Source organism: Rattus norvegicus, chromosome 16 (assembly GCF_021556685.1).
Source record: "Rattus norvegicus strain SHRSP/BbbUtx chromosome 16, alternate assembly SHRSP_T2T, whole genome shotgun sequence".
In the NCBI taxonomy this organism is placed as follows: Eukaryota; Metazoa; Chordata; class Mammalia; order Rodentia; family Muridae; genus Rattus; species Rattus norvegicus.
In genome coordinates, this window is record NC_141549.1 from 54,733,339 (window position 1) to 54,747,586 (window position 14,248).

Genomic DNA, 14,248 nt, shown 5'->3' on the forward strand with positions numbered 1-14,248 from the left:
CGCAGTGTCTTCCTTAGTTTTGCTTCTAGCAATCAGTTTGAAATGGTGTGTTAACACTTTGGACTTGTAAACAGACAAGTTTTGTTTGCTAGGAGACATTGATTTATATTTCGTGAGGATTGCATCTTTCCTGCCCAAGTTAACATTCCTGTCTTCTGTCCTCATTCCCAGGATCAATATGACAGGAATTCTGTGAATGTAGATTTAGGAAATCCTGTTTCCTCTCCTGTCCAAGCAGATTCATCTTTGAGCCACATAGGATCAGTATGTCCAGTTAGAAGGAGTGAGTGGACCCTTCTGGCTTGGCAAGACTCCCACATTTTATATGGTCACTGGAGTTTTCCTCTGTTAAGTCACCAGGTTTTGCTAGTTCTGAACTGGACACTACAATTCCTCAAGCATGTCTACTCTTCGATTCCAAATGTCCACATTTTGAGTGGCATAAAGGCTTCCTGGACTCCTGAATGTTTCTAGTTCCTGAAAGTTTCTTCTTCTTTTTCTTTTCCTTTTTTTTTTTTTTTTTTTTTTTTTTTTTTTTTTTTTTTTTTGAGATATGGGGACCAAACCCAGGGCCTTGTGCTTGCTAGGCAAACGCTCTACCACTGAGCTAAATCCCCAACCCCGAAAGTTTCTTTACTGAACCCACCATCCAGCATCTTTAACCTTAGGTCCAAGCTGTCTCTTTATCCTTCAGAAGACATCTTGCTCAAATAGACCACTCACCAGTGGCACTCTCAAACAGAGCTCACCTCTGTGGCCCCACTGTGCAGGGATCTGTCTCTGTTGTCTGAAGACCTGTTGTGCCTTTTTACTCGTTAACAGATTTTTCTCTGCCACTGCTTGATCCGGCCAATCCGGCCCATTAATTATTGCCTTCTCTACTTGAATACTGCAGCTTCTCAATACATATATTTTCTTGAATGTTAAGATGGGATCTAACTGTGTTGCCTAGGTTGAACTCAACTTCTGAACGGAAGGAATTCTGCCTCTGTCTATTGAAAAGCTGTGACTACAAGGATAAACTGCTATGTGTAGTTTCCTTGATATTGAATGATATCCTACAGCATTGTAAGATTTCATGTGAATCCTGCATTTTAACTCATTTTCAAACATTAATGGATGCAATCATTTCAGGAAAATGGACGTGATTCTAATTAAATGTTGATACTTTATAAAAGATACCAACAAACAGTCAAGGTTATTTTGGGTCTTTTGTATGGCTTTTTTCATATTATGTCTGAAAATGTCTTTATTCTACTTACATGATTGCTTAGTTGGGTATGGAAACCATTAGTCTTTTTTTCGGGGGGATACAAAGGGTCTCCTTCCTTTATCATGCACCTCCTACTCCATTAGGCCATAAATAGTTATTTCTCTAAAGAAGAGGGGCTGAAATCCCCATATTTCATGGGACTAGAAAGCTGGTAGGAACGGAAACCAATCCTTTGATACTTTTTGACCCCTGTTGTCATGTATTCATCTTTATTGGTAGTTAAAGAGTTGTCCCTTATTAACACTGGAGACTGGTTCCAGGACAACCTTCTCTCACCAAGGATAACATAACCATCAGATGTTCAAGTCCTTTATACAAAACTGCATGTTACCATATAGACCATATCTAATTCAATGTAAACGCTATGTGTGTTGTGTTATATTACTTAGAAAATAGTGTTAAGAAGTCTAGATACATTTTTTTTTAATGAGGCAGGTCTCATTAGACTCCAGTGACCTTGAATTTTGTAGTGGTTTGAATAGGTCTCCCTATTCAATAGGTTTGAATGGCTCCCATAGACCCATGTGTTTGAATGCTTGGCTCATAGGGAGTGGCACTACTGGGAAGTGTGGCCTCATTGATGTAGGTGTGGCCACGTTGGAGGAAGTGTGTCACTGTGGGGGTGGGCTTTGAAGTCTCCTATGCTCAAGCTACGGGTTGCGGTCTCCTGCTGCCTGCAGATCAAGGTGTAGAACTCTTAGCTTCTTCTCTTGCTCCATGCCTGCCTGCCTGCTGCCTTGCTGCCTGCCATGACGATAACGGACTAAACTCTGAAACTGTAAGGCAGCCCCAGTGAAATGTTTTTGTTTATAGGAGTTGCTGTGGTCTTAGTGTCTCTTCAGAGCAATGCAATCCTATCCAACACAAATTTGATACATAATTGAGGCTGAATTTGAATTCTTTATCTTCCTGCCCCTGCCTCCTAAGTACTAGTATTATAGGTATGTACCACTGTGTATCACACCACACAGAAGCAGTTTGCAAGTTTTTTATTGGTAATGGATTGAATCTGCTGATGTTGAACCCAATGCTGCAGAGGGCTTCTTAAGTGCAGTTCTGTGTAAGGCTTGGATCCTCACTGGCTTTTCCTTTATATCAAAACCTCTGTCTTCAAACTCTGTAGGCCTACCAACATCTCTCTTGTCCTATGGATCCGTTGCAATTCTATTCTTCTTGTGAAAGTGTTCATTTAGAACTTGCTATAGACAAGCTTCTAGGAGGCAAATCTGGCCTTTCTAGCTCATCTTTCATTGTGAGATGATGACCCCTGCTTGGTCTCACTAGTCAGGATGCTCATTGTCATCTAGTTTTCAAATTTTGGCCGGGGTAGTACCTGTGAAATCATCACTTACTACCGTTTTATTTTGTGTCTCTCTAGTCACTAACAAAATTGAACATCTCTTCATTTGGAGATCTTTTAAATCACCACCTCTGTGAAATTCTTACCAACAGCTTTGCTTGTTTCTTCTGTTGAGGTATTGTCTCACAGTGTAGTTTTAAGAAAAATGTCTATAAGGTAGTTTCAAATTTCTATATATCATGATTACATTTGTTATGTTATTAAAAGTTAATAAGGTATCCACTGACATAAAAAGATAATACATACACTATTTCTGGGTGTGGTTCATTATGAAATAGAATGATGAGTGAGGGTAGGAATTTCCACATAGACATTATGTTCTCTATGAAAGCATATACTACCATACAGTGTAGTCTAAATAAATACACTATATTTATTTAGTAAAATAAATACAGCACATGTTTAGAAATAATATTGGATAAAACAATAAAATTATATAATATCCATGATCTGTCATTCTTTCAAGAGCTGTTATACCTCCGACAAGTTTATATTATCTTTAACTTATCTGTCTTCTACCTATCACCTAATTATCATCTATCTAAGATCTAAGTTATAACACAAATATATCCATCCATATCTATCATCCATCTTTTGTCTGTCTATTATCTACCTACTTACATATCTACCAATTATCATATCTATCATCTATCATGTATCAGTCATCTATTTGCCCTCTAGCTACTATCATCTATCAATATATCGATCTCTATCATCTATCATTATCTATTAGCTATCACTTCTCTCTAAATGAGAACAGTGCAAATATGCCCCATATTAACACCTTGTGAGTCTTAGGTGAAAGATGTTTTTATGTTATTTCACAATTCTTTCTACTTTTCTAGAGCTTTAACAAGCTTTTCTTTTCATGTTGCCAAGTTTTTTTTTTAATGGAATAAAACATAGCACTTGGAAAAAAATAAAAAATAAAAAAAAAAACGTAGCACTTGGAATAGATAATCATTTTAAGGTTAAGGCAACTTGATGGCACGCAACTTCTTAGTGAAGTTAAAAATGACGATCAATAAACTATGAACTAAGGTATTATTGTTGTTCTTATTAAAAAACTATTTTGGTGAAAACTATTGAGAATATCTTGTACTTTCTTGAAAAGAATTTGCCGTCTCCCTGCATCTGCTGCTTCCTGGTGTCTTGATCATAAGCCACTTACCCCACTGCTTCCCAAGTTGAACCCCTTCTTAATCTGGTTCCTTCTTTGCTGTAAAACTCAATGAGAGCATTGTTGCTTGGGTCAACATAGTCCTTGGGCACACCTACCTAGAGCCTCCATCCCTGGGTTCTACCATAAGATCTCTAGTGTCACAAAGAAACTCTTTGTAAGGCTCACTGTGGGGGATAAAGCTGGAGTGTGGTTTGTCTAATGGAATAACACCGTTTTATAAACCATATGCAGAGGTTCCTAATTCCTTATAACAAATGAAATGGGCCCAATGTTGTCCCACAATCTTAAGTGTTTAGTCATTTTCTCGATGACAGGAATAACGTGCATCCTAATGGGACCTTGACAGGGAATCTACCTTGGGTAGATTCAGGAAAGCAGAGTAAATTGGGTTTGGTTCAAAGAATCCATTCTCTCAGATGCTGTACTGGAAAACAGAGACCTCCTCAGGCTGTAGAGTGCATGCTTTCATATCCAGCAAAGAGTTCTAATTCCCCATTAAGATTCAGAGTTACATTCATATGTCCCTTCCCCAACACCAAAACCAATCTAGCCTACTGAAGGCTTCTAAGAAATCCATGTTCCAAGTAAGTCAAAATTAAGAAAATGGTTACAGAAGAGCAAACCCTTATCACACGAGAAATGGTGAAAACGTTGGTGTTCTTTTGAAAACTTTTTCAAAAACTGGACATGAAATAGTCTACACACATAGCACTACCAAGTGTGTATCATAGAAGGCCATCCCATGAGGAGGAACCAGAACCATGTCATTCCAGAATAAGAAGTAGTAGGAAAAGATGGCAAGAGGTCCAGGAAGTGGAGCGAGCAAGGCCTAAGATGGTGTTCTTGACTGCCCCATAATAACAATGTTCCTTTAGATATCTCAGCCTTCCCGAGCTCTGGGCTTGCAAATGACTATGATCACAGAAACTGAAAGGGGAGCTTCATTGTACAGTCTGCATTTATATATGTCAGTAGGAGCCTCGGGGAGATGTTATTCAATATCAACAAAACTAACCCGTAATTATACTACCCACCAACCTGCTTCCTGTTCTAAGAACTAACCCTTTGAGCACAAACAGGTATTGCTAGACCTGACTCAAGAACAGAGGCCTGTGTTCAGTACACGGCGTGAGTTTACAAGCTCAGGAGAGAGCTGTACCTGGGTCCACTGAGAGGGAGTGACTATGTCTCCTCATAATCTTGAAAAGCAACCAGGGAAGAGGAGACTACCAGCCATTTTTCTCCCACAGGGGAACCACACTCTGTTTGGGGGAGGTGCTCCAACCACATCTGGAGTGTATCTAGAGTGACCTTTTCCACTCACCATGGTGTCCAGTGGAATCAATGCCTCCCGGGGAGGTGCAGGCTGAGTGCCACATGCCCAGCTCAGAAACAGCCCCAAGGCTCCGATGTCCCAGCAGTATTGAATCAGTAAGGAAACATCAGCTTCAGCAAAGGAAGTCTGGCAAGGAGCTCTTTAAAACAAATGCTGTTGGTTTCGCCGGAGCCATTGAGAAAAACCTCTGAAAGACAGGGTGAAACTTGGCAGGGTTTGTAAGTGCTGAGGAGGCAAAGGCCAAATCCGGAAGAAGCCAAATGTGCAAATACCCAGAAAAAAAAATGAAAATAAGAACTGTCACCTTTTGCCCTTCAGATATAAACGATCCTGATAAAACTCTTCTGATACAAATGCTGGGATTCAATCATAGAAGTAAGACGGAGCCAAAGGATTATGCCCTATCACATGTGATTCAGGACCCAGGAAAAGGCTTGCTAAGGGCAGCATATACAGCTAGAAAAAAGGAACCGTGCCTTGCTCGAGGTCAAGCAAGTACTCTGCCACTGAACTCCATCCCCAGCTTGGCCTGTTTTGAGGACCGTTCCCATACCTTCTATCCAGCAGACCCGAGGTCTCCTTATCCGGCTTTAGTCACAAAGGAAGCTTGCAGATGTTGGCCTCTAGCCAGCCTCAGACAAGAGTCATGGTGATCTGCTGTAGATGAGGAAAAGGACAATAGCTATAGGTAGGTAACCATAGCCAGATGATATTGGCCATGGTGACAAAGAGAGCATCTTTCATTGTCACAGACACGTTGTGGGCTTTGGGGGGTCACTTCTGTTGATAGCCTCCTGGCTGCTTTGAAATAAAGCTCTGTCAAGCTTCATTGCCATTGTTGTCTCCTACTCTGTTGCTGAACTGGCTGGACATCATCAGATTGCGGATCTGAAAGGCTGATTTGACCGGGTAACGAAGTGTCCTTTCTAGTGTGGTGGAACACTGATCCATTAGGGTATCTCTGTTGGTGTCCCAGCACAGTCTCAAGGAGCTTGGCCAAGGGCTACTCCTCATCCTAGTTTCAAACCCCTATGCCAGTTTAACTTTTCCTCCACTTACTGGACAAATAAACGTGTTGCACAACCCAAGCTTTCTGTCAGCATCAGCTGTCAGATCCTGTGGGAATGACTTAACCCCTTTTGCACCGTAGGAGACATTATCTAACTCAGAAAATGGTTGTTATGGAAACTAACTGGACTAAAAGGTTATTATGTGTTCTTTGATACTTTGTTTCTGATTGTTCTTGCATTGCTATATTGCGAGAAGAATTGTGATAGATACAGATGTCTTAAATCTTCTGATATATAATTGTAAAAAGTAGATGAGCTTGGAACATTGGTTAAAAAACCCAAAACCTACATCATTAATTTGTCTCCTGTGGAGAGGAATGATCAGATGCAGTGTGGACTGTTTTTCTTGTTGCTGTGATGAACTACCAGACAAGAAGCAACTTCAAGGAGGAAGGTTAGTTTGAGTTCACAGTTTGAGGGTACAGTCCATCCTAGTAGGGATGGTGTGGCAGCAGGGCCATAAGCCATCTGGTCCCTGGTTCCAAAGTCAAAAAGCAGAGAGAAATGAATGCTGAAACCAGTTGACTTCTTCCCCCCATTCAGTCCAGGTCCCCAATTCCTAAAAGGGTCGCTCACACTCAGGATAGGTCTTCCCTTTGCAGGTAGACCTTCCCGCAAATACCCTGAGATATGCCCAGAGCTGTGCCTCCCTGGAGGTTATGGACCTCACAAATTCTCAGGGAGCTTTATTATTGGCCATCACGGATCCTAAGGGCCAGTGGAGGTCAGGGAGGAAGGTATAGGCTCTGGTTGTTAGCTGGCATTGAAGGCTACCTAGAGGCCTATTCAGCCCCAGCCCATGCCCTCCCTGTGTTGAATGCTTTCCCTGCCTGCTTAGTTAAATTAGTGATTCGCATCTCTTCCTTCATAGCCCTAGTTTTTTTTAACTCCTGTAACCCCTTCATTAAGTCTGTGTGGTGAAGAACTGTCTGTAAGAGCATCCAGGGGCTGCTGGGGCAGAGCTGCCTCTGGGGGGCTGCCTCTGAAGCTCGGCTGTCCTTAGGAGCACAGCGGGGGAACAAAGAGGACTGAAGACAGGAACACCTACATCTCTGGAGGAAGAGGTTCCCCAGGGATATCCGAAGCTTTTCCTTTAAGACTTGTATCTGAATTTGGACACAGGGTGTTAGCCAGCCTATGATTAGCGACACATTATGTCTGTATATGTGCTTGCACATTTATGGGTAATTATCACTGTCGTCTAGCACATGGAGTTCTCAATGGCAAGGATCTGCTTGGCTTTGCCTTCGTCTTCTTCCTAGCTCATGCATGCAGATATGGAAACAGTGAACGAACAGAAAGGCAAGTGAGTCCAGAAGAGTCGATGTTTTGTTGCATCTTTCCTGAATACCATTTCTCCATCCAATCAAATGTTCCCTTGACTCATCACACATACCCAGAATAGCATCAGGTGTCAGATTAGTAAATCAAGGCTCACATTCTGGGGTGGAGGTGAAAAAGTAAGCCAAGCCCTAGTGATGTCACAATGGGATTTCTCAGAGTAATTACCCCCAAGGAACAAGGAGAAAAGTCATTAGCCTATGTGTTTCACGAAAGGCTGTGCTTGAGTTAGTCTAGGTAGAGGAAGAGGGGGGCCACTTCTCTGAGAGGCAGAAATGGGATTTCTATGTCGAGAGAAGCAGCAGGTGTGACAGCGTTAGAGGAAAGAAGTCCCCAGGAAGGTGGATGTAGTTGCCATTTTGGATTGAGCAAGAGAGGAGATAAGGCTTGCTCTGCACGGAAGAGACGTCTCTCCCAAGGATTGGGAAGCTACCATGCACCATGTTTCAATTTTAACTTTTAGAAAGATGCGCTTTTAATTATGTGTATGGAGGGGGGAGGGGGTTGGGGTGGGTATGTAATATGGATGGTCTGTGTGTGTATGTGTGTGTGTGTATGTATGTGTGTGTGTGTTTATATGCATGTGTGTTTGCATGTGCCTGTAGAGGCCAGAGTTGTCAGATTCTAGATCTAGAATTATTGGCAGTTGTGATTCACTAAACAAGGATGCTGGGAACCAAAATTTGGGAAATTTTTCAAGAGCAATACCCACTCTTAACCAATCACCAGGCCATCTCTTCACCTCTTTATCGTAGAATTAAACACACATCACCATCACCACCACCACCATCACTAACAACAACAACAACAAACAACGACAACAACAGCAACAACAGCAACTCAACAACAATAGAGATGTGACGGCAGAACCCACCTTTTTGAGACAGAGTCTCACAAAACAAGGCCAGCCTGAGTCCTTTACACGGGTGACGACAACCTTGGACCTTGGATCCTCTTACCTCCACTCCCCAAGTGTTCAGATGTATACCACTATGCCTAGCCCATATTTGTATTTTAGGAAGAAGGCCTTATGGAACATTTGCTTAGGTGATTTGTTTTAATAGAGTAAGGCATAGGGCTCTATATTTTGGCTGCTTTTATTGCCCATCATTATTATCTGTTGGATGCCTTCTCTATGTAAGATATTTATTTTTGGTGCCAAAAAAGTTCCAACAAAATGAGAAACTCAGATTATGAGCTACACTGATATTTTATGTTCTACTAAAATGAGAAAAAGAATAAAAGAACAGTATCCTGCCAATGAAAGTGAAATTCAGTGTTCCTTTGTACCCTTGGATTTTGATTACTGCTTGTTTTAAGCTCTTTCTCAAATCCATTAGATTGCCTTTTCCCATCTATCCCTCTGTGTACAAGAAAGACTTGAAATTATTAGGTGAAGATATTCCTAAAATTCTTCACATAGAGACTTGGACTGTTCTGAATGGCAGTATTCACTGTCTGGTGCTTTTCAAAGTTTGACATTTCAGAATCAATAGATGTAAAATACTGGGGTTGGTGGGAAAGAGGTAACTCATCAGTTAAGAATGCGGACTGTTCTACCAGAGAAACAGGCTTCAGTTCCAAGAACCCACATTGAGCAGCTCACAACTGCCTGTTACTCCAGTTTCAGGAAATCTAGCATTTGCCTTCTTTTTGGTCACCTGCACTTGCGTGCCCATACTACCCCTGTGTCTCATGCATATATATATATATATATATATATATATATATATATACACATACATACACACATATCATATATACATATATATGTATATATATATGATGTATGTATATATATATTATACCAGGTATATATATATAGGTATATATATTAGGTGTGTATATATATATATATATATAAATATAATTCAAGAAAATAAAAAATAAATCTTGAAGAAGAGGAGGAGGAGGAAGGAGCAGGAGGAAGAAAAATAAGATAGAAAAAGAAGGAAGAAAATAAGAAAGAACATTAAGGAAGGAGGAGGGGGAAGAGGAAGAGGAAGGGGAGGAGGAGGAAGGGGAGGAGGAGGAAGGGGAGGAGGAAGAGGAGGAAGAGGAGGAAGAGGAAGGGGAGGAGGAAGAGGAGGAAGAGGAGGAAGAGGAAGGGGAGGAGGAAGAGGAGGAAGAGGAAGGGGAGGAGGAGGAGGAGGAGATACTAGAAATAATAGAGGTCTGAGCTGTACCACTTCAACAACCTTCAGATGCAGTATCTGTTGCTAGTATTCTGGAAGCCTTTGAGGCCCCCAATCTGAGAAACAGTCCTAAGCCAGTGACCTGCTTCTCTGGTCAGAATCTTCTTGCTTTTGCTGGGCTTTCTTGGCATATGATGGAGCTGCCATGACTGTAGCCTGGCTGAGACATAGCCTATTCTCTGGGAAGTTAAATTGCAAACCATGAATGTTTCAGCATCACGGAGGTGTGGTAATTTATTTCAGAACTAGCAAAGTTGGCTGGAATCTGATAACATATAAAAAGGACACTTTAAAAATATGATGATGACTTGCATAGCAAAGAAAGCAGACTTCCGTGCTGCACGGCATGGGGGACACTCAGTGGTTAAAAGTTGCAAGGACTGTGGAGGAAGCTACATCAGTAATGTGTGGGGCTCACAAGTCTGAGGAATGAGCTGAGTTCGAGCCATAGTATCTATGTTAAAGGGAAAAAAAAGCCTCCTGTAATTTCAGCACCAAGGAGCTGAGGGACTGGCTAATTAGCCAGTCTAGCAAAGTTAGTAAACTACAAGGTTTATTGAGACACACTATCTCAATAAGATAAGGTAGAGGTTTGGAGAGATGGTTAAGTCTACTTGCTAACTTACAGAAAACCCAAGTGTAGTTCCCAGCACCTACCGATGGCTCACTGTCAGTAATTCCAGTTCTTCCACAGACACCAGGCACATACACAGCACACATGCACACATGCAGGTGAGACACTCAGACACATAAAATAAGAATAAGAAAATCTTTAAAAATGAGGTGTAGAGTGATTAGGAATGACATCCGATGTTGACTTCTGGCCTATACATGTACACACACATACACACACACACACACACACACACACACACACACACACACAGAGACAGAGACAGAGACAGAGACAGAGACATTATGCAGCTGTTAAAAATGGGTGTACGCACAAAGAAATAAGAAATTGTAGATACTGGTAACTACTCTTTTTCTTAGGATCTCACAGTGTGCATCAGCTTTTAGAAAGTTCTAAGACGACCAAGAAGAGTATGAAGATCCTATTTCATTGTTTTTTCCCTTCTTTCTTTCTTTCTTTCTTTCTTTCTTTCTTTCTTTCTTTCTTTCTTTCTTTCTTTTTTTTTTTTAGAATTCATGGCACAAAAGATGTTCATATTGTGTGTGAACTGCTGCAGCAACAAATCCAGACTCTCCCAGTGGCCCAGCTCCACTCTCATTAAGTAAAATCTAATCGCTGATTGCTGATAGAAGACAGACAACTTGGTGTGCTGGTTAGATGTTTTTACAGTTCTTCAAAGCTATCTGAAAAATTAAGAAGATTGTTTTCTTTCTTATCACTCCTCCCTAGAAGATCCTTATTCTGTGGAAGTGCTGCCTATTGGTAAAGAATGCTGCACAGAAGCCAAGGAACTCTGAACAGACAGCCCTTCCCCCACCTACCACATTAGATCATTCCGGTTCATCCAATCACATTTCAGCACAACTGTCCATTCCTTATTGCACCCTTAAACAGCTTTCCCTAGGTCCTCGGGTCTTTATTTCTGAAGGCTCCCATGACACAGAAACTTCGATTAAGTGCAGTTTTAGAAACGAGTATCCTGTTAACTTGTCTTTGCCATCCAACTGACAGCAGTGACTCTCTGCTGGGTGGGGAAATGTGCCCCCTCCCCCTTCTGACCCTATCTAATGAAGGAGAGAAAACATTATTCCAATTTAATGGCTGGTTTTCTTACTAGCAACAACTATCACTTGAAAACCAAACTATAGGTTGCTCCCGGGGTGAAAGAAAGGATTTCTGTTTCTAACCTTTCTTTCCACAATGCCTAACTGCACTGTGGAAAAGAAGAATGGTTTTTATTTCCTCTCAGTTGCAAGGAGCCACCTCCCCAGCTCAACAGGTGGACACCTCCCTTCCCTCAGCCGGTGGAGACGTCTTCACCTAGCACTCCCAGGTCGTGGCGGGAGTCTTTCTGCAGTTAATTAAACAAGCTGGCCCTCCAGCTTTTAAAGTCCTCGTGCTACAAGAGCCAAACAACTTCATTCAAGTAAACTCTTAAGTGGGGAAGCCGATCCTTGTGGTGTGTTAATCAGATGCCTCAGGAAATGTGCCCTCAGACCGAATGCTTTTCAATTCATTTTGTCATCGTCATAACAAATATCGCTGGTTGCTGCTTTGTGGAGCTGGTGAGTTTTCTCTGAAGGTTTTTTTTGTTTTGTTTTGTTTTGTTTGTTTGTTTTGTTTTTGTTTGTTTGGCTTGGCTTGTTCCACAGTGAAGACTTCATGAAAGTGCTGTGCTTGGACTGGCCCGTGAGGTGCTCTCACCTAGCTGAAGCATGAACACTCATTGACCACTAACACTTGTCATTCAGGTTCTGCTGGTCGGTGACAAACACGGGCGAGCAGCACGCCAGGACCTCCCAGAGTTCCTTGCATATTATTTCAAATATGATTCTCTTTGCTCTGCAAATTACGTATAGCCACACCATCAGTTTTCCCAGATAAAACGAATTGTTCTTGTGAGCTAGTGAGTATAAGACCTATTGAGTAGAATTGTTCAAAACGTTCGAAATCATACTTCTTTTGCGAGGCAGAACCACTGGATATATTATCTCCCCCAGACTTTTGGGGGCGGGAGGAGGGGGAGGGAATCACAAAGATCCAACAAAATCAGTCCATTTCTTCAGCTAATGTGTTTGAGTTCTGTACTGTGCTAGGTACAGGAATCAGGTGAAACATCATTAAAATTGAAGATGACAAGATTTCCGTAAGACCCATCTTTATATATGGATTCCTGTCTTGTGTTACTAAGCTCCCTTATTTATACATTGAGAAGAAATTAGGAACCTGTCCATCCACAAATTATTATAATGATCACATGCGGAGGACATGTGATGAAATGCCATTTCCATCATCCCTGTGCCTACTGCAGGCCTCGCCTACCCAACCACATCCTCATCCTCATCAGCACCACCATCATCATGGTAGAAGGCATGGTAGGAGGAACATGAGGTAGCTGGACACATTCTATCTACTATCAGGTAGGGGAGGGGCAGGGGAAGGGGAGGGAGGGAGGGCTGGAGATCTATCTATCTATCTATCTATCTATCTATCTATCTATCTATCTACATACATACATACACACATATACATACATATATATACATATATATATACATATATATAGAGAGGGGGGGCGCTTATGCTATAGACCACATTTTGAGTGGTTCTTCCCATCTCAGTTAACTCAATCCATACTCTTTCTTCTTGAGTTACCAGGGGCTTGTCTCCTAGGTGGTTCTAGATACCGTCAAGCTAACAAACAATATTAACCATCATGGTTATAACAGAGGACATAGGTGATTAGGGGGCTGAGATGACCCTTCCAGTTTGTTCAAAGTCCCCATGCTATTGGATAAGTGAGCCCCCTTGTTCCAAAGGGAAGATATGGGGGCTGGAAGTATCCACTAATGTCATAAATACAGTCTTAACCTTGGCACACCTTGAGGCAGCCCTTAAAGGCGCACGTTTTATTTCCTTTTCATATCACTGTTGCCATGATAGGAAGTGCCCTTGAAGGGTCTCAAGAGGCCTTGAAACTATGATCTGCTGAAATGGTCCAGAGGCATGAGTTGTACATTGATTCCATCAAATTATCCTATCTCCATACTAATTGCACTATTGTTTCCATTCTACATATTAAATGATAGATTCCCAGGGAAGGAGAGGGTCAATTGGTTAAAGTGCCACCTTGTGACTGAGCTCTTGGCAGCAACTCTGTCAAACATTATCTAGCTCCAACATGGCTAACCAATCCCTGTAAAGATGTATTTACTGCATTCTTAACCTGCTGTGGCTGAATCCTCTTTCCCAGCTTGGTTTTACTTTGTTCCTATAGATGTGCAATGGAAGGACACAGACAAGAACTGATCTATCTCCCATGTTTTGAACAGTCCTTTATTTTGAAATGTGCTCAGGTCCCACAATTTGACTCTGATTTGAAATGTTTTCCAAACCAGTATATGGCCTTGCTCCTTGGACTGCCTCCTGTCTGTTCTAAACTGTGACATCATGCAATGGGTTTTCTAACCCATGTAGAAAGGATTTGACAACAACTATCTTTCATGCTCTTGGGCCTCTTTCTTTAGATGGTATCATGTGAAAACACTAGTAAGTAACCTTCATGTATGAAGAACATGATGTGGTTGGGAAACCAAAGCTTAAGCCAAATCTTTTTTAATCATCCTTTAATGCACTGACGGGGTCCATGTAGACTTATGTACAACTCAATTTTGTCTCTGATCGAAAATATTGAGATCTTAATGAAGACAATCTTTGTAGAAGAATATTTTTAAGGCGCTACTAATGTGATCACACACAGACACAGACACAGACACAGACACAGACACACACACACACACACACACACACACACACACACACACACTCTTAATAAAAATGTTGGCCAGGACAACGC

General features: G+C 41.5%; 1 protein-coding gene; it reads left to right on the forward strand.

Moving 5' to 3' along the window:
* Positions 1-14,248, forward strand: part of Erich1 (glutamate-rich 1) — a gene marked incomplete at its 5' end in the record, with an annotated part of 52,793,804 nt that overhangs the window by 23,862,779 nt on the left and 28,916,777 nt on the right.